The sequence below is a fragment of the Lissotriton helveticus genome, chromosome 3_2 (genome assembly GCF_964261635.1).
Source record: "Lissotriton helveticus chromosome 3_2, aLisHel1.1, whole genome shotgun sequence".
In the NCBI taxonomy this organism is placed as follows: Eukaryota; Metazoa; Chordata; class Amphibia; order Caudata; family Salamandridae; genus Lissotriton; species Lissotriton helveticus.
Window position 1 is genome coordinate 99,122,802 of NC_136062.1, and position 22,347 is coordinate 99,145,148.

Genomic DNA, 22,347 nt, shown 5'->3' on the forward strand with positions numbered 1-22,347 from the left:
GATTGTGGAAAAACAGCCGCGCCCTATGTATGTAGCCAAGGGACCTTCGCCAGTGGTACAACTGGCTATCTCCATAACATTTACTAAGTCACGGGTAGCTATGTGATTAAGTAATTCCTCCCCTCTTTTACAAGGTGGCACCCGACTAGAAGGGGCAAGTGAGTTGGTGTTACCCTTGTGAATGTGGGCGTTAAAATCACCTCCCAGGATGATCCCATCAAATTTACCATAGGTATGACCATCCACAATGTTATCAATAAAATCAAATAACCTTATAAAATTATTATTGGGTTGAGATGAAAAATCATTATTATAAAAGTTAATTAAACATAACTTGATTCAACGAGAATAGATTAAAGCCTGAAAATTCTCATCATTTGTGACCAAAGTTTTGGTTTTTCCACCTGCGGTGATCTTTACCCATAATGATAAACCTCCGCTGGGTCGTCCCGCCGCTGGACATGGTACAATATGATTATGGCAAGTATACCCTTCAAAAAGCAGACAACTAGTGCACCATGTTTCCTGGAACATTAGGATGTCAAAGTTATTGATCCAATCAGACCAGTCAATGGATTCAATTTTTGCTTTTAAACCAGCAATGTTCCAGCTTAATACAGTTAAACCATCAGTAGGGGTGACGACTGGGGGGACAAGATCAGTTGTGTTTAATTTCCCTGGTGGTATAACCTCCATACAAGGCTTGGGACGGTAATAATGGTACTTGGTTTGTTGTTATACTGGGAAGCACTATCGTTGGTCATGGGCCTTTCTATGGCATCTGGGGAGTCCGTTGGTGGTCAACCCTGGCTCTCTAGGTCAGATAGAGCACTAAATCTGTTGAATAAAGGATACATTGGTGTAACTGGGTTGAATGGTCTCAGTGGAGGTCTATAAAAATATCCAAGAGATAAAGGGGTCACGGCAGTTGATGGACTGAAATGGGTGTTGTTACTATTTAATAAGTGGTTTACAGTTACTGGATGCCTAAAATTCATAACAATATAGTCTCCGTTGATATTCTTGGGCGAGGGACCAACCCTGTCTACCCGTCGTACTGTCAAGATTTCGCTAGAAATCTGCATCCCCACACCTTTGTGTCTAGACAGCCAATCGATAACTTATTATTTAACTGAACCCAAGACTCTCCTTGATCCTCCTTCAAGGGGGAACTCCTGCTAAAATTAAAACGTATGGGCAAGCTTCAGGGGGCAAATGAAGGACTGGCCCTGTTTGTTTTTTGGGCCGTGTAACATTAATTGACCCATTGTCGGAGGCAACATTTCCTGGTTTCCCCGCTTTCCCGGAGGCAGGCCCCGTTGGGGCTCCTAGCACCCCTCCGGCAAGACAAGGCTGCCTATCTGGTACAAGTAACCCAGACTGCGGTGGCTTAACCACAGTAATACCCCGTGGTAGCAAAAGCTGGTTACTCCCTGTGGGGCTGCCCCTAGTTGCACACTTAGTGTCTGATGTACCACGGGTGGTCCTTTCCTCCATAGTGCCCCTGTTGACTGTCTCCATATCTTTCAGGAATCGATCTCCCCTTAGCTTATCAATGCTAATAGTACTTTTCCTTTTTACATCTTCCCTTTTCACCAGGCTTTCTAATCTGTCCAGTTTTTTAAAAATCATGTTAAACTGTTTATCCATTTGACTTTTCATTTGATTAAAAATTGAATCTACAATAGTTTCAATAAAATTCCCATTTGGTTTGTCCTGTGAGGCGTTTCCCATAGTTGGCTCGGTCTGTGTGCAGGCAGAGTTTTGCTCACAACTTGAGGAGACAGTGGCAATGTTGGTATCTACCAAGGGTGCAGACTCTGTGTCATGGCCCCCACTGGATGTGGTTTTCCCACGAGACCACATACTCTGTGGGGTAGGTTGCCCTTTGTTACGTACTGGTTGTTTCCTCTTATTTGGTGTTGGTTTAATGGGGCCTCTCTTCCTTTTTTCCCCAACTGTCTTATCACTAGGAGCCATGGAGAGAATGGCAGTGAGGTCCGTGGGATCTTGCTGTGAGTCAGAGATGGTAATAATGTTACTGTCTGCTGGTAAGACGGAGGGTATAGTTGCCGGCAGAACAGTTTTAGTGATTGTGACCACTGGGGAAAGGGGCAAAATGTTGGTCATACAAACTGGCTGTGTTTCTGGTAGTTCTAAGTATGAGCTTGACAGTCCCATAGACATTCTTCTTTCAGTGTTTGCTATCTCAGTGGTAACTAGGTTAAAGGCATTTTACAGCATACTTTCAATTGAGGCAGGTATAACAGAGGGAGCTTTAGTGGACTGGGTTGAGGTGGTATTATTCCTTTTCCCCATGATAATATAAGGGAGGCTCACCTTAGTAGCGAATTAGTGGGGTGGCCCGCCCGACCACTGTCGACCCCTGACGGCCAGAGACGGCCCGCCCTTTGCTTAGCCCGGCGCTCCCGCGACGCGGGATATGACCCGTGGATTTAAGCGCCTCCTGGCGTGCTAACGCTCTGTGCGCCTTCCGGCCGCGGGTGCCTCTGGGTGGTGTAGTTCAAGCTCACCCCCTCTCGGCGGCCGTGTTGCAGATGGAAAGCATACGGCGGCAGGGGCTGAGCAGGCAGGCAGAAGCAGCGCTGGGATAGCGCTGCGAGGCAGGATGTGTGGTGCGGGCCAAAGTTCAAAAGCCCCCAGGCGGTCGTCTCGCTGCTCCGGTAAGTGCCCCGCTCTGCCGCAAATGACCCGTGGATTTAAGCGCCTCCTGGCGCGCTAACGCTCTGTGCGGCTTCCGGCCGCGGGTGCCTCTGGGTGGTGTAGTTCAAGCTCACCCCCTCTCGGCGGCCGTGTTGCAGATGGAAAGCATACGGCGGCAGGGGGTGAGCAGGCAGGCAGAAGCAGCGCTGGGATAGCGCTGCGAGGCAGGATGTGAGGTGTGGGCCAAAGTTCAAAAGCCCCCAGGCGGTCGTCTCGCTGCTCCGGTAAGTGCGGAGGTGATGCGTAGATTCTTGACCTGTTGCGGTGCGCAAGATGGCGCCTTCATGCGATGCGATGCCGATGATCCAGTTGCGATGCGAGAAGATGGCGCCCTTGATGCGGCGATGCGATGACGATGCGAGGACGCCCTGGCAGCTTTGCGACGACTCTGTACTTTGGAGCCGCGACAGGCCCTGCGATACGCTTCTCCGGCGATGCGATGACAGCTCTCTGTTAATGTTAATGTTAATGTTAAAAAGTATTTATTGAGTGCACTGCCACCGGTTGGTTTCCTGGTGTGTCTCTCGATGCGTCGCACTTCTCCGGCGATGTGACAGCAGACATCTACGATGGACACACGCTTCCAGGGAGATGCGACAAACTCTCGCTTCTCCGGCGCTGTGATGATCTCAGCTGCGGCAGCGACATGCTTCTTCTCGATGTGTCGCGCTTCCAGCTCCCAGCGGCATGCAAGTGACTGAAGCCAGAATTCCCAGCAAGGAAATTCAGGAAGGAGCTGGAGGTGAAGTCTTTTGGCCTTGAGACTTCAGCAGGAGGCAAGCACAGTTCAAGCCCTTGGAGAATATTCTGTAGATGAAGTCCTTACAAAGTTCCTTCTCCTTTCCCTTGGCAATGAAGCAACCACTGCAGGCCAACCCAGCAAACAGCACACTGACAGAGGGGCAGTCCAAACTCCTGCAGCTTCCTTGGTTCTTCTCCTTGGCAGAAAGGTTTCTTGTTCCAGAAGTGATCTAAAGTCTGTGGGACTGGGTCCCAATATTTATACCCCAAAATCCTTTGTTCTCTGAAGGCAGAGATGCCTCTGCCTAGTTCAAACCAGTTCCTGAGCACTGTGTTTACATGACTTTTCTCTTCCGTTTACTGGGCAGGGCAGAAACATCAGACGCCCCACAGGAGGTGGAGCCAGCACAGGGGAGGGAAGATGCAGCTCTGGAGCACTCGGTTGACAGGATTCCCCTTCTCCTTTCACCGTGCAGGGCAGATACATCAGACAAGCCACAGGGGGGTAGAGCCAGCATTGTGGAGGGAAGGCCCAGCCCTATTCAGGTCCCAGGTGCACTCTCCCCCTCCCATCTGGAGGTAAATATCCCTATTCACCACTGGGCTGTCCCAGACTGTCTCCTGGAATTTCCCCAGCCCTGTCACACACAAACCCAGACAAGGAATACACAAGTCAGCAGAGGCGGGCTCAAATGGGTAGGCAAGCAAATACCTACTTTCTAAAAGTGGTATTTGCAAACACAGAATATTAAAATAAACTTTACTAAAAGATGTATTTTATTATTCTGATTTCAGGCATACTAAACTCGAATTTCTACCATGTTCCCTGAGTCAGTTAGGTTTGTAGGGATGTAACAATCTTCACTGCCCATTCTAGTCTATGAGAACAGGTAGCCTTCAATAGTGAAAAACGAAAATGGCTGTAATTCACTACTAGAACATGCTACACACATCAGAGCATGTCCTACCTTATACTTACAATGCACCCTGCCCTTGGGCCTAGCATAGGGGTGTCTAATAGGAAGCAAAGGGAAGGTTTAGGGACTGGCAAGTGGGTGCACTTGGCCAAGTCAACATGGTAGTCACAGACTACACACAGGTCTTGCAATGGCAGGCCTGAGACATACTTTACAAGCTGCTTCTGTGGGTGGCACAACCAGTGCTGGAAGCCCACCAGCAGCATTTGCTCTACAAGCCCTGGGCACACATGGTGCACTGTACTAGGGACTAACAGTAGATCAAATAAGCCAACCATGGAATCCAATCAGTTTATCAATTTAACATAGAGAGCACTTGCACTGTGGCACTGATTAGCAGTGGCACAGGGCCCAAAACAAATAACCAGCAAAAATAGGTCAAAAACAGAGGAGGCAATCCGTCAAAAATGGAAGGGAGTCTCACGCCAATGATGTCCGGTCTAACAAAAGTGCATAGGCAATTACAATTCAAACTGTTTACAACCTGCATTACTACTGTAAAGTATTTATTGCTTACCTGTGCCAGGTTTACTTGGTTCTAGAAAATAAAATAACTAAAAGAATATTTTTATACAAAAACAATTGGTCTGAAGTAACCCTGGGCGTAGTGGGCGTAGTGGGGCTTCGCGGAGCTACGTGAAGTGAGCGAGAAACTACGCCCACCTCCGCACTCCGCGTAGCCCCACTACGCACGGCAGGCCTCCCTCCCGCCCTCCCTAAATACTTTAAATTAAAAGTGGAAAAGAATTAAAACGCACTTACCTTGCCCGCCGCTGCCCGCCGCTGCCCGCCGCGTCCCCGGGGCTCGCTATCTTCATGGCTGCCGTCTTGTGTACTAATTCGCATGCGCGGCCGCTCGCGCATGCGCATTAGATACACAAGACGGAAGCAATGAAGATAGCGAGCCCCGGGGACGCGGCAGGCAGCGGCGGACAAGGTAAGTGCCTTTTAATTCTTTTACACTATTAATTTAAAGTATTTAGGGAGGGCGGGAGGGAGGCGGGTGGCGGCCAGCTACGCTCCGTCTGCGGAGCGTGCATAGTGCCGGATTCTACGCCTGCTACGCAAAATGCGTAGAAGCCGGCACTATGCACACTCCGTGCACGGAACGTAGCCGCCCGCCCAGGGTTAGTCTGAAGTTCAGTCTTTGAGTGTGTACAGTAAATGCTTTAAACTGTCCTCTGATACTGCCTTACTGCTCGACCACACTACTACAAATAGAGAGGGAGGTGCTATCTAACTTTACCTCTGCCTACCTTTGGGGTTCCACTGGACTCTGTGCACACTATACCTCATTTTGGTATAGTACATACAGAGCCAACTTCCTACACTGCGCAATGTTGTTACGGTGGATGCGATAGGTGTTAGCTTAGGTGATGCTCAGAGTCAAGATAGTAATGGCAAAAAGATTACAGTGGCGTTTGCTTCCAAATGCCTTGCAAGTGCTTAACATAATGTAGCACTATTGAAAGGGAAGCCTTAGCTTGCCTCTGGGCTGTCAAACATTGTGCAACATATTTGTGGGGCATAGAGTTTGTGTTGGTTACCAGTCACAATCCTTTTGTATATCTGTAAAGTGAGAAAGGCATGGGAAACATGAGTCTGAGGTTAATCAGGCTTTTATCCAAGATGGATTTCAATGTCAAACCTATTCCTGGTGGGAGAAACTCGGAAGCAGAGTTTTTGTCTGGGCGTCTGGTTGACCATACTGGAGGAGGCAATAATGTACATGAGACAGAATGCGTGATTGGACTTCTCAATAATGTTGTGGCATCCCAAAATATGATAAAGAACAATGAATGGGAGGAGTGCTGTGGAAGAGATCTGTCTCTGACCAATCTTTAAGAGTTCATTTTCCGTTGTAGGCCCAAAAAGAATGGTTTCTCGAGAGGATTGTTATCATATTCAAAAGTGTGGGAGAAATTACATCTTCAGGGAGTTCTCATAAGCAGTGTTAGTCACATCGACCAAGTTAAGAATCCAGTTGAGTGGATTAGCTTACCAAGGCCAATATAGGATATAGAGCGGCTAAAACGAAATTGAGGTTGTTGTACTACTGTTGGCCCAGCATGCACACAGAGTTGGACATATTTGTGGCTGCGTGTGCCACTTGCAGAGATTCTAATGAATCAATGAGAAATCACAAAACACCTTTGTGTCTCGTAGAGTTTCCCAAGTTTCCCTTGAAGAAGTCAGGAATAGATTTTGTAGTCGTGCACTATCTCTCTAAGTGGGTGTCTACCAAGTTCATTAAAGAGTACTACCACAGGAAAGTTGATTGTGTCTCAGGGAATGTTATTTTGTTGTGAGTGTAGGAAGGTGGATACCTGACAATGGTTACCCCAGATTTTGTGCCTTGTGTTTAGCTGGTTTTCGACTTAGTTGGCCTGGGATCCTGCTAATCAGGGCCCCAGGCTATCTGCTCTCTCTGTAAAATGAACTACATGTACCCTAGGTACATAACTAATTGGAAATTGAGTCACCTTATCAGCCCCTGTATAGTGTACTATAGGTACCCAGGGGATAGGTGCACCCAAAGCCTCCCAGGGGCTGCAGCATATCTTTTGCCACCCCTGGCTGGCCATCCAAACTGACACAACTGGCTGATCACTCAGCTGGGGCAAGATCGTGTAATAACCCCTTGCTTAGGTATAGTATTCCTACATCTAACCTTATAATCTAGACTCATATGCACCTATAAGTCACTCCTATGGCAGGCCTTAACAATCCTGGAGGCAGAGTTCTTGGTTTTATGTAAGATGGTGCTCTAGCATGAGCTTTCGGAACCATGTCCTTATAGCTGTTCTAGGATATTGTCATACCATATACTCTTATGTGCATTATAATCCTTGCAGTTATTGCTAACTTTGGTTTGGCTTTATCAAAACATGTTGTGTAAGGTGTCATACGCTTTGGAATACTACCCCCTCGCCAGTTCTGGCGACGGGGAAAGCATTCCACCCTTCTAGAGGGAGAAGACATGTTACTTCCATTAATCCCGGTTAAAGTTAACCAGAGCCTCAGCATCACAAAATGGATGCTGCTGCCACAGACACAAGTCTGACCTTCTGCTGCTGGGAGCCCTTCCAGCAAGGGAGGCTTGTACAATAGGTTTCCTGTCACAGGGAGGTGCTAGCACCACCCCAGACAGGAGATAGTGTATTGGGGCAGGGAGGGCTGAATGAAACGAGACATGCATAGTCCAGTTCAAACCGATGCTGGGGCACTCCAGCCCCAGCTCTGGCGCGAAACTGGACAAAGGGAAAGGGGTGTAACCACCCCCTTCCTGGGTCCCACCCATAGGAGGGACCTAGCAGGTAATCCAGCCCCTTGATTTGGAATAAAGGTAGGAGCTGTGGCCCAAGACTTTAGATCATCCTGACTGAAACTTTGATACAAAACTCTGGACCGTTCGACATCCTACTCAACGCAGAAGACTGAAGAATCTCCCTTATGGTCAAGGAGTGACCACCCCGTGCACGCAGGCACCATCAAGCGCTCAACGGTTTGCTTTGTTGTTGCTTCTGCCGGAGCTCGAATGACAGAGACCGACAAGATCCAGACTTCCAGACATCCAACAGCTCGATCCACAGCCACAGCAAAGCTGAGACCCATGGAGGCGACGTGAGACGTGGACCGGCCATCTTGGAAAACCAGCGAAGTGCTTTCTGTGCAGCTCCTGAGGCACCCTCGAAGCTGTGCATTGGGGATTGAGAAGCACCAGCCGCAAGCATCTTTTGCACCGAAAATCACCTCTCCACACTCACTGAGTGCTGCGTGGGGCCCTTTTGCACTTTCCTGCTTTATGCGTCTGTCTGGTCACTTGCCCAATAGCTAGTGGCCTCTGTGACGACGAACCTTCAAATTTCCAATGATGGTATGGTTGTTCCAGACTGGTCCTCGCTCCCCTGAAAAGGAGCAGCCCATCAGACCTTGCTGGTCTGATCCAGAAGCCATCTTCAATTCCTGCGTGGGTTGTATTTGCCAAGGCCTGTAGACTCTGAATCAAGATCCGACACCGCCGACAGCGAGAGCCTTTGTGGGACAGTCCGTGCCCAGCTCCTGGTTGTCGTTGACAACTCCTGGTCCACGTGGCAGCGGAGACAAGCTTCACAACATCACCTGATTGCAACCCGACATCGCCTGGTTCCTTCCTGGTTCCTTCCTGGTCACTGGCTAGTGACCCAGACTCTGTCCCCTCTGCTTTCAGGTACTCTTCATCCTCGATCAACCCTTGGATCCAACCGGACTCTTCTCTCCTGGTCGCGTGCAGCATCTTTTCTCCAAGGCTCCATAGAACTCCGCGACGAAACCCGTCACACTTTGACACCTATGCACCCGCTTCCTGTGGGTGAGGTAACGCGAGTACTGTGGTGCTCCTGTAGAGACTTACATCCCTAGTGTCCTAGTTTTAAGTGGTTAAATTCTAGTCCAGTCGGAAGACTTCCAAATCTGCAACTTTCTAACTTTACGCACCCATTGACTTCTATTGGTGCGCGCGTGTGCATTTAGACACTGCACCCGCATCCTGTAGGCCTCCCACGTCCTAACTGCTGTTAGTCCAGTGTAGCCCCAGCGATTCCCAAGGCCCTAGGCCTTACCATTGTTCGTGACGTGGTTCTTATACCACTATTTTAGTATATGGTTTTACGGGCCACCAGGGCCTATCCATATTTGTGCAACTTTTGTATGTTATATTAAGTTACTTGTTATACGCTTGTGCTCCTGTGCTCATAAAGAGTTAAGGTGATCTATTTAGAAATAAATACATATGTATTTTGAATATATAACCTCTGTGGTGTCCTTTCATCAGGTTTGCATATGGTAAAACAGCTGACTTCACATGCCCTCTTAAGTTTAGCCTAAGACTGCTTTTGTCCATGCTACCACTAGGATAGCTAGTCTATAAGGTTGACTTTACAACATCACCATAAGGGTTGTTTGGACTGGTGCAAGGTGCTCACTAGAATAGTGAACATCATATACCAGGCCAACTTCTCACAGTGAGAAGCTCCCAAAAAAACTGAATAATTGGCCATGGAGTACAATTTAAATCTCAACAGTATGAGACTTTCTTGAAGCCATTGTACAGCCAATATTTGTCAACTGCCTTATATAGCCCTCCGGGTAATTGTAGGTGAAGAGTTCAGTTCACATACAGTTCTAGGTTGGATGTTAAGGAAGCTGTTTTTAACAGAATTTAAAATTATCGCAACACTCCTCATTCCACTTCTGGTGAGACCCTGTTTATTTTGTTGCGAGGAAGGAATTCTTTATACATGTACTCTCCCAGTTGGGTGCTAGATAAAACAGGGGCAAACGATATGCACCAGTGTGTGTTGATGGAGCAAGGATTCGCATGTAACGCGACTTGCTTGTACTCATCCCTCTCAATATAATGTTAATACATTAATCAACCTGTTCGTATTACTAACACTGCATTACATTCCATAAGAGGGAAGCTTGCATATGTGCTTTTACTAACAGTAATCCGCTTGCAACTAAAATGGCTGCTGCTACGCGGGATCTTCTACTGCGCATGCGTCAGTCATACTCACGTGACATGACGTACTCTTTGCTTTGGAGGGAATCTTTTGCATCTGCGCACTAGAACTAAGATGGCTGCTCTGTGTTACAGCATGCATGAAGCTTGCACTGCTGCTTTTGCTAAGCTGTTCGTTCTGCTTAACCTTAACGCACTAGTTAAAAATAAAATAATGGGAATAGAGTAGAAATAAGTGGTATACAGTGCATCCTTTTATTCTGTGTTCTCAAACTGCTTCTTTTCTATTTTTTCATGTGTATTATTTTGGGCCTGACGCTTGACGCTGAACTCCATATTGAAATCTTTGAATCTGCGCACTAGAGTCTGAAATTCATCAAGTCATGACATTGAATGATTGCCAAAGAACAGTCTCATCCAAGATGTGCCTGGGAAGCAGAACTTTTACCACTGTCGAAAGAAGCTCATTCATTCAATGTTAATACAATGTTTGTCGGGTGGAATAAAACATACGTGAGAAGATGAAAATGATGGGCGGGAACGTTATTAGAATATTCAAGAGAAAAGTGTCATTTTGGTATGGTGTGATGACCTCTCCTCAATTTTCTGTCCAATCAAAATTGGGGATACTTACATTTGCAACATTGGGGGGGTGGTACACTGACCTGAAAAACAGTATAACTAGCGTAGGTTTAGCTAGAGAAATTGTCCGACTTGTCCTAATAGCTGACCCGTCACTGACCCAACGTACTCAATAGGTGATCGAGAGCAGAGGTGCGAAGCACTCTGTCAGAAGATTCGCTGACCCAATCGGGGTCCGGGAAGCTGAGGTGCTGGCGAAGCACTTTTTCGGTGAAATCGATAACCCAATCGGGGTTCTGGCTTTTAGCTGCAGAGAGGGAGTAGCGCAGGCGTTACAACTGAACTGCGGGTGCCAGTCTTAACCTTTGGTGGTCCTGTCCTGATCCAATTTGGCTTTACCTGTCCTGATTCTGAATCTGATCCAATTTGGCTTTACCTGTCCTGATTCTGAATCTGCACCTGCAAGCCTACTGGCAACTGCAACTTTTGGGGTTCTGTCCTTTAAAACTGACCTGTGGCCAGGGTTAGTTCTTCACACCTTTCCTAGGTAAATATAAATTCGTGTGGGTTCGTCATTAATTTGTTTCCTTCTCTTCCCCTCCCTAAATGTTACAAATTTGATAATTTTGCTTGCATATTATGTTCCTTCTCTTTACCCTTCCTATTGCTAAAGTTTGACATGTTCCTTTTACCCTCCCTTTTGTTAAATGCTTAAACTTTTAAATCGTATTTTATGTTCCTTCTCTTTCCCCACCCTATTACTAAATGATTGAAATTAGTTTAATACATCTTTTGCATAGTTACAAATTGATTCTGATTTTCATGATTGAAAGTCTTTTGGTGTTTAATCTGTGGATCATGACCATTTAAGAAACTTAGATAAAGAACTTAAAACGTCCCGAGTTTGTGGTTATTATATGAGTGCAAATCTTATTAAACCTATTATGCTAACACCCTTGATCCCTTAGGACTTTAGGCACCGGTGACGTGCATTGGTAAGTCATGGTATAGATAGGTCAAAAGTCCTAAATGTCTAAAATACACTGATTGTAGAGTGAAGGTTACCCTGTGTCTTATTTATGAGTTTTTGTAAATTGTGGGCCCAGGCGACTAATTTTGGAGAAGTGTGGCTCAATGGTTAGAGCAGGCAGACCTCGATGCAGAGCTCTGGCCAGGGACCAGGGTTCGATTCCCGCCTCGGCGGGTCTCGGGCTCATTAATTCCCCTGACCGGATATTCTCGCCTCAGTGCCTATTCTGATCATGGGTCCCGCGCTGCAACTCTGGGCAATAGCTTGCTTAGTCTCCACAACGGCCCCCACAACGCGAGGGATGCCTGGTCTGCACCATGGGGGTGCCCAGGAGTGGACACTTCACAGGGAAAGCCAGGAAGGGTTCCCTTGCGGTATTCGTACAAGCGCCGGGAAACCCACTGCGGGTAGTTGTGCGCTATACAAGTACAAAAACATTTACATTTACATTTTACTAGTCGGGTGACGTGCGCACTCTATCAGTGTCTGAGGTGGGTGACAGAGTAAGAGTTGTGCAGGAGAGGAGTAAAGAGAGGTATGGCGTACTTAAAATAATTGAACAGCTGGATTCAAGTTTGGGATGCGGAAAAATCAAGACTTCAGACAGTTCCTGGATTGGGTCCTGGTAACATTACCCAAGTGCTTCAATTGTCCGGGTGATTACACATGCAGTCTGAGTAGAAAATGGTAAATGGTGGAGCAAAAAGAGAGTTGCAATAATACAAAAGGCATGTTCAAATGAGAAGCATGATGGTGAGACTCTGCAAAATAGATATTGTTCGAAAGAAAAAGGAGTGAGTTTTTCCGTTTTGATGTAGGTGCTGGGAAGAGCCCAGTGAGTGGAGCTCTGCGGGTGGTGGTCAGGTGGAAGTGACAGTGAGTATGAGCTGATGATAAGAGCATGAAGGACTTGTCTAGCGAGATGATGAATGGTCGTACTGCTAACATGATGGATGAGGTTTCTGGTAACGTGATTCAATTCAGAAGGACAATGCAGCACAACAGTCTTTGGCGAATTACACATCTAAGAGGGTTTCTCGAAAACCCAGGCATCTGCAGAATTTCGTTTCCCATTATTTTTTTCATTAACAGCCCTAGTGTTCATTTTAAGGGATGAGGAGAGGTGTGGCATTGTGGTACTGGGGCTGAAGTGGTTGCTGTTCTTTTAACAATTGGGATATTTGAATTTTTCATACCTTGGTTCTTGGAATACGTCTTCCTCTCCATACAGTTACGGGTTTTAGTTGGAGCGCAGCTGTAGCAGAGACGCCATTTTCGTGCAATTCTATCAGGGGAGACCTTTCTCGCCGTACCGCTCAGACTTTGAAGATGCCGCCAGAGTTGCACTGGATAAATGAACCTTTCCCCCCTCCTCTGTTCAGGCTTAGAACATCCGCTGACCTGAATAAAAGGACGATGCTGCCACCAGGCTGTGAAATTCACAACTCCACTCTTTCCTCTAGCAGTGTCACGGACTGGCCGTAGAGTCGGTCAGTCTGTCGAGCGGCCGTTGAGATTTGCTAGGGAAAGGAAGCCTTAAGCCAGTATCCATGGTGTCAGCCTCAGAGAAAATTATTGTCGGCATCGCATCGGTTGATTTGCTTGAGTTACTGGCGGGCAGATCCCATGCAAACACCCCCTTCCCATATAGACTGCCGCGCGAGCACTGGAAGGGTCACTGGTGCAGGCCCTAAGGGAAAAGACGAGGGGAAAGGATATACCCTTAAGGCTAGCCTAGAGCTGCCAACTTTGGAGCTGGGGAACCAGGTTTGAGCCTCAGCCTTGGCTCAGCATCCTGTGATTCTGGGCAAATCACCTAATCTCCCCATCCCTACCAAAAATGAATGTGCCCTTGTGTAACCTACCTGGTGATCATGTAAAGCGCTCCAATAGCTTTGGGTTGAGTTTGCGCTATATAAATCTGCAAAACAAATCGGTCTCGCCTTTGAGACCTTATATGTATTTAGCTATGCAGCGCATTTGCCTGGGTGCTGAAACATCTACTGTTCTTTAACATGGAGGGAAAGTAAGCACCAAACTGCATAACACTCCAGGTATGAACACATGGAGAGAAATATTGCCTTTCAGTGTGAAATGGTATAGTTCAAAGCTCTGTTTTTAATATAAAATCAGGGCCTTTGGTGGTCATATCACTGAAAATACAAGATTTGAAAAAATTAATATTGTCTACGGGTGCTGGTAGAAGACAATTTCTATGGACTGGAATCTAGAGAATGCTTAAGGGATTCTGGTACTTTACTGACCTCTGCTGGTCGTTTTCTATCAAGAAAGTTAAATAGAGGTAGTTGCCAGCACATTTTTAAAAAGAAAGTCCCTCAGCAGAAAACAATTCTGGCATTTGACTGACCTCTACTGGTCTTTTCCTATCAAGACAGTTAAAAAGAGACAGTTAAACAGAAGAAAGTCCCTAAGTAGGAGCAGACAAGTCCTAGAGCTGATCTCCAGAGCCCACAAAGTACATACACATATAAGTATATACTGAAGTAACTACAAGACGTCTCCAATGCTCGACCTAAAAAGGGAAAGGATGTAAAGAAATGAGAAGTGAGGGAAAGAGGCAAGTTTCGTCCGTGACCAGTAGAGGGTGATGTCAGTTGGCGACTCGATGCAGACCTTCACTTTGTCTTGTCTGATACTCGTGCGCAGCTAAAGGGTGATTTGCAAGCTTTGGTGTTTTTTACATCTCCGAAAATCGGAGCACTGCTGAAACACACCTGCAAGGTGGGTGTTAAACACAGCACAAATATAAAACCAGTTTGCAGCGAGGAGCACAGGAATGGGTCGAAGCTGGGCACAGGTAAATGTAAGGGGTCCTGGGCGGGGACAAAATGGTAAAGTTGCATCAATTGCTAGTGAACAAACCAGAGTGAGCAGTTTGAGCCACAACAACCCAAAAGTAATATTTCCGGGCTCACGGTCAAATATTCCGACTCTTTATACTGCTGCTGCCTGGTGTGATCTAAATCTGTTATGGGGCCAGATAACCTAGAACTACTACTTGCTGTGATCTGCTAGTTTTACCCCGAAAACCCATTGGCCTGCTCTGTCCAAAGCTTCCAATCTTTAGGACCCCATTTCTTTCTGAAAGTTCTCCTTGAGTTGGGTTGTTCAGCATCTGGTTTGATTCTGAGCCCTGTTCCTATCCTTCTGTTGCTCTGATACGTGTACCCGCTGCCTCTTGGCATGTGTGGGTGATGCCCACTTCCTAATGTGCTGATTCCTGACACGTGTGCACAGACAACCACCTTCCTCACTCAGTCTATGCATGTACATACTTGTTACACAAGTCACAGGCAATCTACTGAGAGCCATGTACCATATCTGTCCACAGTGCTCATATTATTTTCAAAGGTGGCCACCAGAGTATACATCTCAAACACCAATTTTCATGAAGTTATTGCAGCAAGTTAGACTTCATTCTGGAGACGCACGGCAGAGTAGAGGTCAATAGCCAGCAGTCAACAAGGAAAAACTGTTTTTCAGGAGTAGAAATAACATCCTTACAGTGCCACATTATTAAAAAATGATTTTGAACCACGAGAAGAAACACTCCCATTCAATTGTATTTCAGAGCAGGTTGTAGGTCACACACATTCTTCGAAAGAGTGTCCAGTGCAAACATACGTTTTATGTATAGGTTTGGGGTAAAATAACACCAGGCACCCCAGATTTCCACCAGATTACTTGCACAATGTATGTTTTACCCGTGGACTGGTAATACATCCTGCCCAAATAAGGCTCGGTTCTCAGGAAACAGCTTAAACACTCTCCTAAATGCCTACTTGTTTTAAGTGTTTATTTAGCACTGCACTGTGAAAGGGGCTGCTACACTGCAGTGCTATAAAGAAGAGGCAAGGAAATATTAGACGTATTTAGAGACAGGAAAGGGGTCGTGGAGCGTCAGAGGCTATCCTAAGTTACTATGTAATGTACTTTGGGAACTGCCATTTTGAAGTCAGCCATGTTGTGTTGTAGATGAAGTAAGACAGCAAACATTTCTCCCCTCCGGGGTAGAGGAGAATGAGTACAAGGCCTCCGAGGCTGAATCCATCATATCTGTGCATGTTCGGTCCAGGAGAACCGATTGTCTGGGACAACGTGGCTTCTTAAGTCAATTCTACATTCACATGTAAAAAATGTATTGTTTTCGTTTTCTGCTTTTATGATGAGTGTTTGTTTCGAGTTAGAATTGTTGTCAGTCCTGTATGTAGGACAACACCTGCGAATGATTATATATTCTTCAAATAACTAACGACAACTCTGTTCTGTGAATTCCCTGAGTTTTTCACCATGTGAATGATCAAGACTTCACACCGTCCAATATTATGAATGTGAGAATTACAAATCGTACGCACTTGGAAGTCAAGCTACAAAAAAAAAAAAAAAATTATCAGAGAAGTAAGCGGCCTAGGGACAAGAAATCTCGCGTTTCTAAATTATTACCTGAGTAAAAAGCCCTAAGCATACCGCTAGGTATATTTATTAGCTACTAGAAAACACTCTCTCCATTGTTCCTTGTGGGTAGGGCTCTCAAAAGACCTGTGTTATATATTATGTCAGAAAGGCACTGGTGTCATAGTCGCGCTCCACAGGGACTTTCTTAGAAAATACGTGTCGGACCTGAGCAGTACTTTGTCTTCCGGTGGCCTTGAGCCCTCCAGCCAGTGAGCACCCAGCCCCCTCTGCTGCTGGCTTCCCCTATGCCTTGCACACACAGGCCCAGCTCCGCGGCATGCAGGTGTCTTCCTGGCGGTTCATCAGCGCATTGATTTTAAGTCTCCGGCTGCTGACAGCCCATCTGTTCCCCGCTGTAGCAATCAGAACCCGCAGAGGCAAAGTTGATCATCAGTCAACGACAAGAAGCAGTGCTGCCGAAAACAACCCAGGTCGACAACTTTCCAAACCTTCATTCGTTTCTTCCCCCAAATTACAATATGTCTAAGTAGCAACACAGAGCAAAAAGTAAAGCTAGGTTTTGAGAAAAGCGAGATGAATAATTGAGATTAAAAGATTGATACATTGTGCACCGAGCAACGTCTGTTTTGGAAGCATTCTGAAGAATTGAAAAAAGCTGCAAAAAGTATTAATATTGGCAGCAAGCACCCCTTGGCTGCCTGCTGCCTCTTAAAGAGCATATTGAATGGATCCTACTTGCTGAAAGGAAATTCTGGAAATCAGAAGCCTTGTTTATTGAGTAAAATACGTGAAGACTAAAATAAGTGAAAATAAGTGGTTTGGCAAAAAAAGACTTCGAATGATCCACTGTAGCATTTCTTTGAAAGATAAAGCCCTCCCTATTCTTCAGGTGTCCAGTGTATTCAACATTCCTTTATTATGAGATTTCAGGTGAGAAAATAAATTGGCAGATTGAAGGACACCTTATTTTCAACTAAAGCATTTTCATTTGCTTATTGTCTCATTTTCATTTGTGAACAGCAGCGGCTACTCCGCTATTGCGGAGGAGCATCACCCCACCTGCCAGCAGCTGGAAACATAAAACGATAATAAACTCTGCTTTATTATCGTTATATTTTTCTCTCCGAGCTGTGGCTTGGGGGTGGAGCCAGGGTGGTGACAGGCTGGTGGGGGAGTGTTGAGCTCTGGCTTCACTGCGCATGTGGGTTTTGCTGGCCGTCTCAGGACGGCCAAACCCACATGCGCAGTGAAGCTCTCTTGAAAGCCCAGCTTCATTGCTGGGTTGGAGAGAGCAGGCACAGGCCCCAGTCTACTTGGGGGAGCGCAAATCACCGGTACTCAGGTCAATCCTGACGCGTCTTTCAGCAGCATGAAAGCAGTGTCGGGATTGGCTGCAGTGCACTCTGTGAGCATGTTCATAGAGAAGCGAGGAGCACAATGCGGCGAGCAGGTACGTGTTTTTTTTATTTTTCTCCCCATCTGTCCCCGTTTTTCCCCTATTCCTGTTCCCCATCTCACCCGCCACTCTTTCAACTCGCCAGCTTTAACTTCCGCTGGTCTCGATTCATGGGGGCATGTAAAATATATGCTATCAGCCTTGTTTCCTTGCTCACTTACTTTCATCCGAACTCACACCTGTTGCTAGAGAAATTCCACACAAAATCCAGGTAGGTTTTCCAGTGTATGTTCATTGCAACAACGAATAGTAATATAAACAGAGCCCACAGTTAGCGCACCTTATGCGGCCGCACAGCAGTAGCTGCGCTAAGCAGTGTGTAGTATTTTGTATTGTGCCTTACAGGCACTTGTAGGTAGAACCTTACGTTATCGGCATTCTAGGGTTGGGAGTTGGAATGTCGACTGTTTTGTCAGTTTATGCCTGCTGCCCTCTCATGTCGCTGTGTACTTCGATTCTTAATAAATACAACTTTGGGACCACAACTTTGACTGCACCCTTATTCACCAATACTACAAAAATGTTGGCGACGATCCTCAAGAGTGAAGGAAGAACCCGATGACTCACCTCGTATCTATGTTAAACTTGTATTTCAAGAACTGCGTGGATAGACGGAGATCGACTGCTGTCCTCCTTCAAAAACTGCTGAAAACGCAAAAAAGTTGCAGATAAGTGCTCCACTTCGTTTTTTTTTCTTCATACATGACGCTGTGTGTCCGCTAGCAAGTAGAAGGGAAATTGACAGTTTACTCGTGATTGGCAAGGAAGAAGGCACGTATGGTTGGCAGCGCGATTTCACGCTATTGACGTAGGAGTCAGCCATTTTTTCACGAAGCCTGGTTGGAATAAAAGATACGCTGGTTGGCAACGTGGCTTCGCGTTGTTAACGTCACGGGCGGCCATTTCAAGACTTTCCCCGAGTCTGAGACTACGCGGTTACCAAGGCAACTGTTACGCTTTCTACGCTCCTTCTCAATCACCAGACACACAAAATATTGCTTTTCACACGCGTCAGCGAGCGGTGCTGTTCATTATTATCTGCACAATTATCTGTTTTTTGTTTTTGGTGTATATATATATATAAAAAAAAAACGGTCCTTATTTTTTCAGATTTAATGAACATTGATTTTGCTCGTTTTGCTCTGTTCTTTGTTAAAAAAAATTGAAGACACTTTTATAACAACTGAATATGAGTTGAACTTTATTCATCCCAAATTTCATTCATGTTAACACAGTGACAAAACAAGTTTTGATTTGGGATTAGTACGTTTGTTCATACATTAAAGCAGTGCATCATGCAATCAGTTTCTCCTCCCCCTCCTTTTCTGGAGACGCCTGGGAATCCACCAATAGTTTGGAAAAAGTGGTTTGACGCTTTTGAAACTTATTTGGGTGCAATTGGCGCGTCAAGATATCGCGCAGAGAGGAAGAAGTGTCTTCTATTTCATTCATTAGGTTTCGAAGGGAGAGAAATTTACAAACATTTACCTCCTTTAGTAAGGAACAACGCAGAAGAAGATGTGGATGAATATGTTGAAACATGGATGAAACTGGAGTTAAGATTCGACGTCAAACCTAGTCTTGTTGTGATTAGGCATAAATTCTTCAAAAGAGAGCAACTGCCTGGAGAAGACGTTGAAACCTATGTATCTAGTCTAAGGCAATTGAGTGCAGAATACGAGTTTGAAGGTTTCAGAGAACAATTGATCAGAGATCAATATATATGTAAATGCACTGACAAGTCGATCCAACAAAAACTACTTACCTTAAGAAACCCTACACTTGAAGAGACAATCCGTACTGCCAAAAGTATTGAGTTGTCAAAGAAAGAAGTTAAGGAACTTGAGAAGGAAAGTGATGAAACAATATCTATAGTTAGAGCTAAGGAGAACAAGGAGAACAAATCAGTTCCCAGTCAACAACGTTTCGAGAAGAACAGTTTTCCCAATTCCCAACGTTTCGAAAGGAATTCTTTTTCTAGAAGTTACATTTGTTATAGATGTGGGAATCTGTCACATAATAAGAATAACAAATTTTGTCCTGCAAGGAGTTCTATTTGTCGCAATTGTGGGAAATATGGTCATTTTGCGAAAATTTGTCAAAATATTAGGCAGGGAAATTCAAACTTTGTCAATAAGTCTCAAGGTTTAAGCAATATTACCGGGGTAGGAAATGTTTCTGAGTTTTTTGATAATACAGGTAAAGGTCCGGATCCTATCAATAGCATTCAGGACGACCTTAGGGATATGGTTGTAGTAGTACGAGAAAATTCAGATCATATTAATAACATCCAAGGTGACATTAAGGAAATGGTTGTAGCTGTACGAGAAGATGGAGTCATCATTGGGGATCCTTCCGAATGTGTTGATCCTTATGAAGATTTTGGTGTGGGTGACAAAGTAATTTCATTGTTAGTAGACTCAGGTGCAAGAGTAACTATGATCACCCAAGAGTTATTCGATGAAACTTGGCCTGAGAGGAAACTTGAACCTCCAGATAGAGCTCCTGTTTCATATGAGGGACGCAGAATAGCTTTACTTGGGTATTTTGAAGATATCCTACATTTCAGGGGTAGGAAAATATTTGGTAAGATATATGTTTCAATTAAAGGGTTAAATATCTTGGGTTGGTTTCATGGGGGTTTCTTCCAATTGATTCTAAGACCAGGCGCAAAAGAACAGGTTGGTATGGCAGAATCTAACGACTGTATTGAAAATCTAGCTGTAGTAGAATCTGATGACTACATTGAAAATTTAGCTCACAGTTTTCCTACTGTTTTTGGGAAGAGGCTTGGAATGATTAAAGGTTTTAATCACGAAATTAGGGTGAAAGATGGAGCCATTCCCATTAAACATAAAGTCAGGGGTGTCCCTTTTAGTGTAAGGGATAGTCTAGAAGCTGAATTGATCGAGTTATGCTAGAAAGGGGTCATTGAAGCAATTGAGTCATCCTTGTGGTTATCTCCTCTTGTTGTCGCTAGGAAAAGGAATGGTGATTTGCGCGTCTGTGTCGATTTGCGCAGCCTTAATAAAAACATCTGGATTGACTCACATCCATTGCCAAAAATTACAGATTTGTTGTCTCTTACCAGAGGCGCAAAATGGTTCACTAAGTTGGACTTAGCTTCTGCATACCATCAGGTGGTGTTGAGTGAATCTTCTAGGCATTTGACTGCATTCGTTTCTCCTTTTGGGAGTTTTCAGTACTGCAGAATGCCGTTCGGGCTCGCGTCGGCGGCAGCAGTTTTCCAAATACTAATGAGTCAAATGTTTAAGAATACCCCTGGAGTAATTGTTTTCCAGGATGATGTTTTAATTTTTGGCGAGAACAAGGAGAATCATGACAAATCTTTGAATCAAGTCTTGGAAATTATGCAAGTTAAAGGTATTGTACTTAAACGAGAAAAGTATGTTTTCCTAAAGGAAAAAATTGAATTTCTTGGGCATGTGGTCTCACACAATGGGGTAGAACCACGTCCTGGTTTGGTAAAAGCCATTGTAGATGCTTCTCCTCCTGTTGATAAAGCTGGCTTAAAATATTTCACTGGACTCAGTGAGTTCTACTCTAGATTTATCAAGGATTATGCATCAAAAGTTCAGCCACTTACTAATATGTTAAAGAAGAATGTGCCATTTGTGAGGGACAAAAACTGTCAAGAAATTTTTCAGTGGATCAAATCTCAGTTAGTGAGTGACAGTATTCTTAAAGCTTTTGATCCTAATAAAGAGTGTGTTGTGACTGTGGATGCTAGTGGTTTTGGTCTTGGAGCTGCGCTCACTCAAAAGAGTGGTCAGGTTGACAACACCATTGCGTACGCTTCGAGAGTTTTGCGTGGTGCTGAGATGAATTTTTCTGTCATTGAGAAAGAGCTTTTAGCTTGCTGGTGGGCTGTGTGGAAATTCAACTCTTTTCTCTGGGGTAGTCATTTTGTAATACGTACCGATCATAGTCCTTTGGTCTCAATTTTATCTGGTGAGAAGATTAAGGAGCATACTCCAAGGATTGCTAGGCTGTCAACTAAGTTACTTCAGTACAATTTTGATGTTGTTTATTTACCAGGGATAAAGAATGTCAGGGCGGATTACTTTTCACGTTTTCCTATTTCTGGTAATGATTCTGATTTTGAGAAGGAAGATGACCAGGAGGATTGTTTTGTTGCTGCTTTAGATCTTGAGGGAATGTGTGCTGTCAATGAAGCTGAGTGGAGAAGGGAGTTGTTGAGAGATAAAGTACTTGCCCAGATCATCAACTATGTGAAATCTGGTTGGCCCAAGGAGAAAAATGTCTCAGGACAATTTCAGACTTTTGTTAAAGTTGCAGACGAACTGACAGTTGAGGATGGTATTCTTTTGCGGTGTGGTAGGCTTATTCCTCCTGAGAGTTTAAGGAAACGTCTCATTGATGGCGCGCATAAAGGTCATTTAGGGAAAACGTTCACCAAACGTAGGTTGCGGGATGTGTTTTGGTGGCCGCAAATGGATGTGTGTGTTGATACTTTAGTTGATAGTTGCGTTATTTGTAAATCCTCCGACAAGAGCCACAAAGTGAGAACACCTCCTTTGGAGCCTATTCAATTTCCTGAGAGAGCATGGGAAAGGATTGGCATTGACTTGGTTGGTCCTTTTAATCTCTTACCTTCTTCGTCACGTTTTGCCATTGTTGCCATTGATTATTACTCCAAATGGCCGGAGGTTCGGTTTATCAGTGAACCTTCCTCAGCTAATGTTATTCTCTTTTTAAAGGATATTTTTCTTAGGGAAGGATTTCCTTCGTTTGTCGTGACGGATAATGGTGTGCAGTTCGTGAGTTCTGAATTTGAGTGTTTTCTTAAACAAGGTGGAGTTTCTCACAAGAAGAGTTCTTTCTACCACCCCCAGGCCAATGGCCTTGTTGAGAG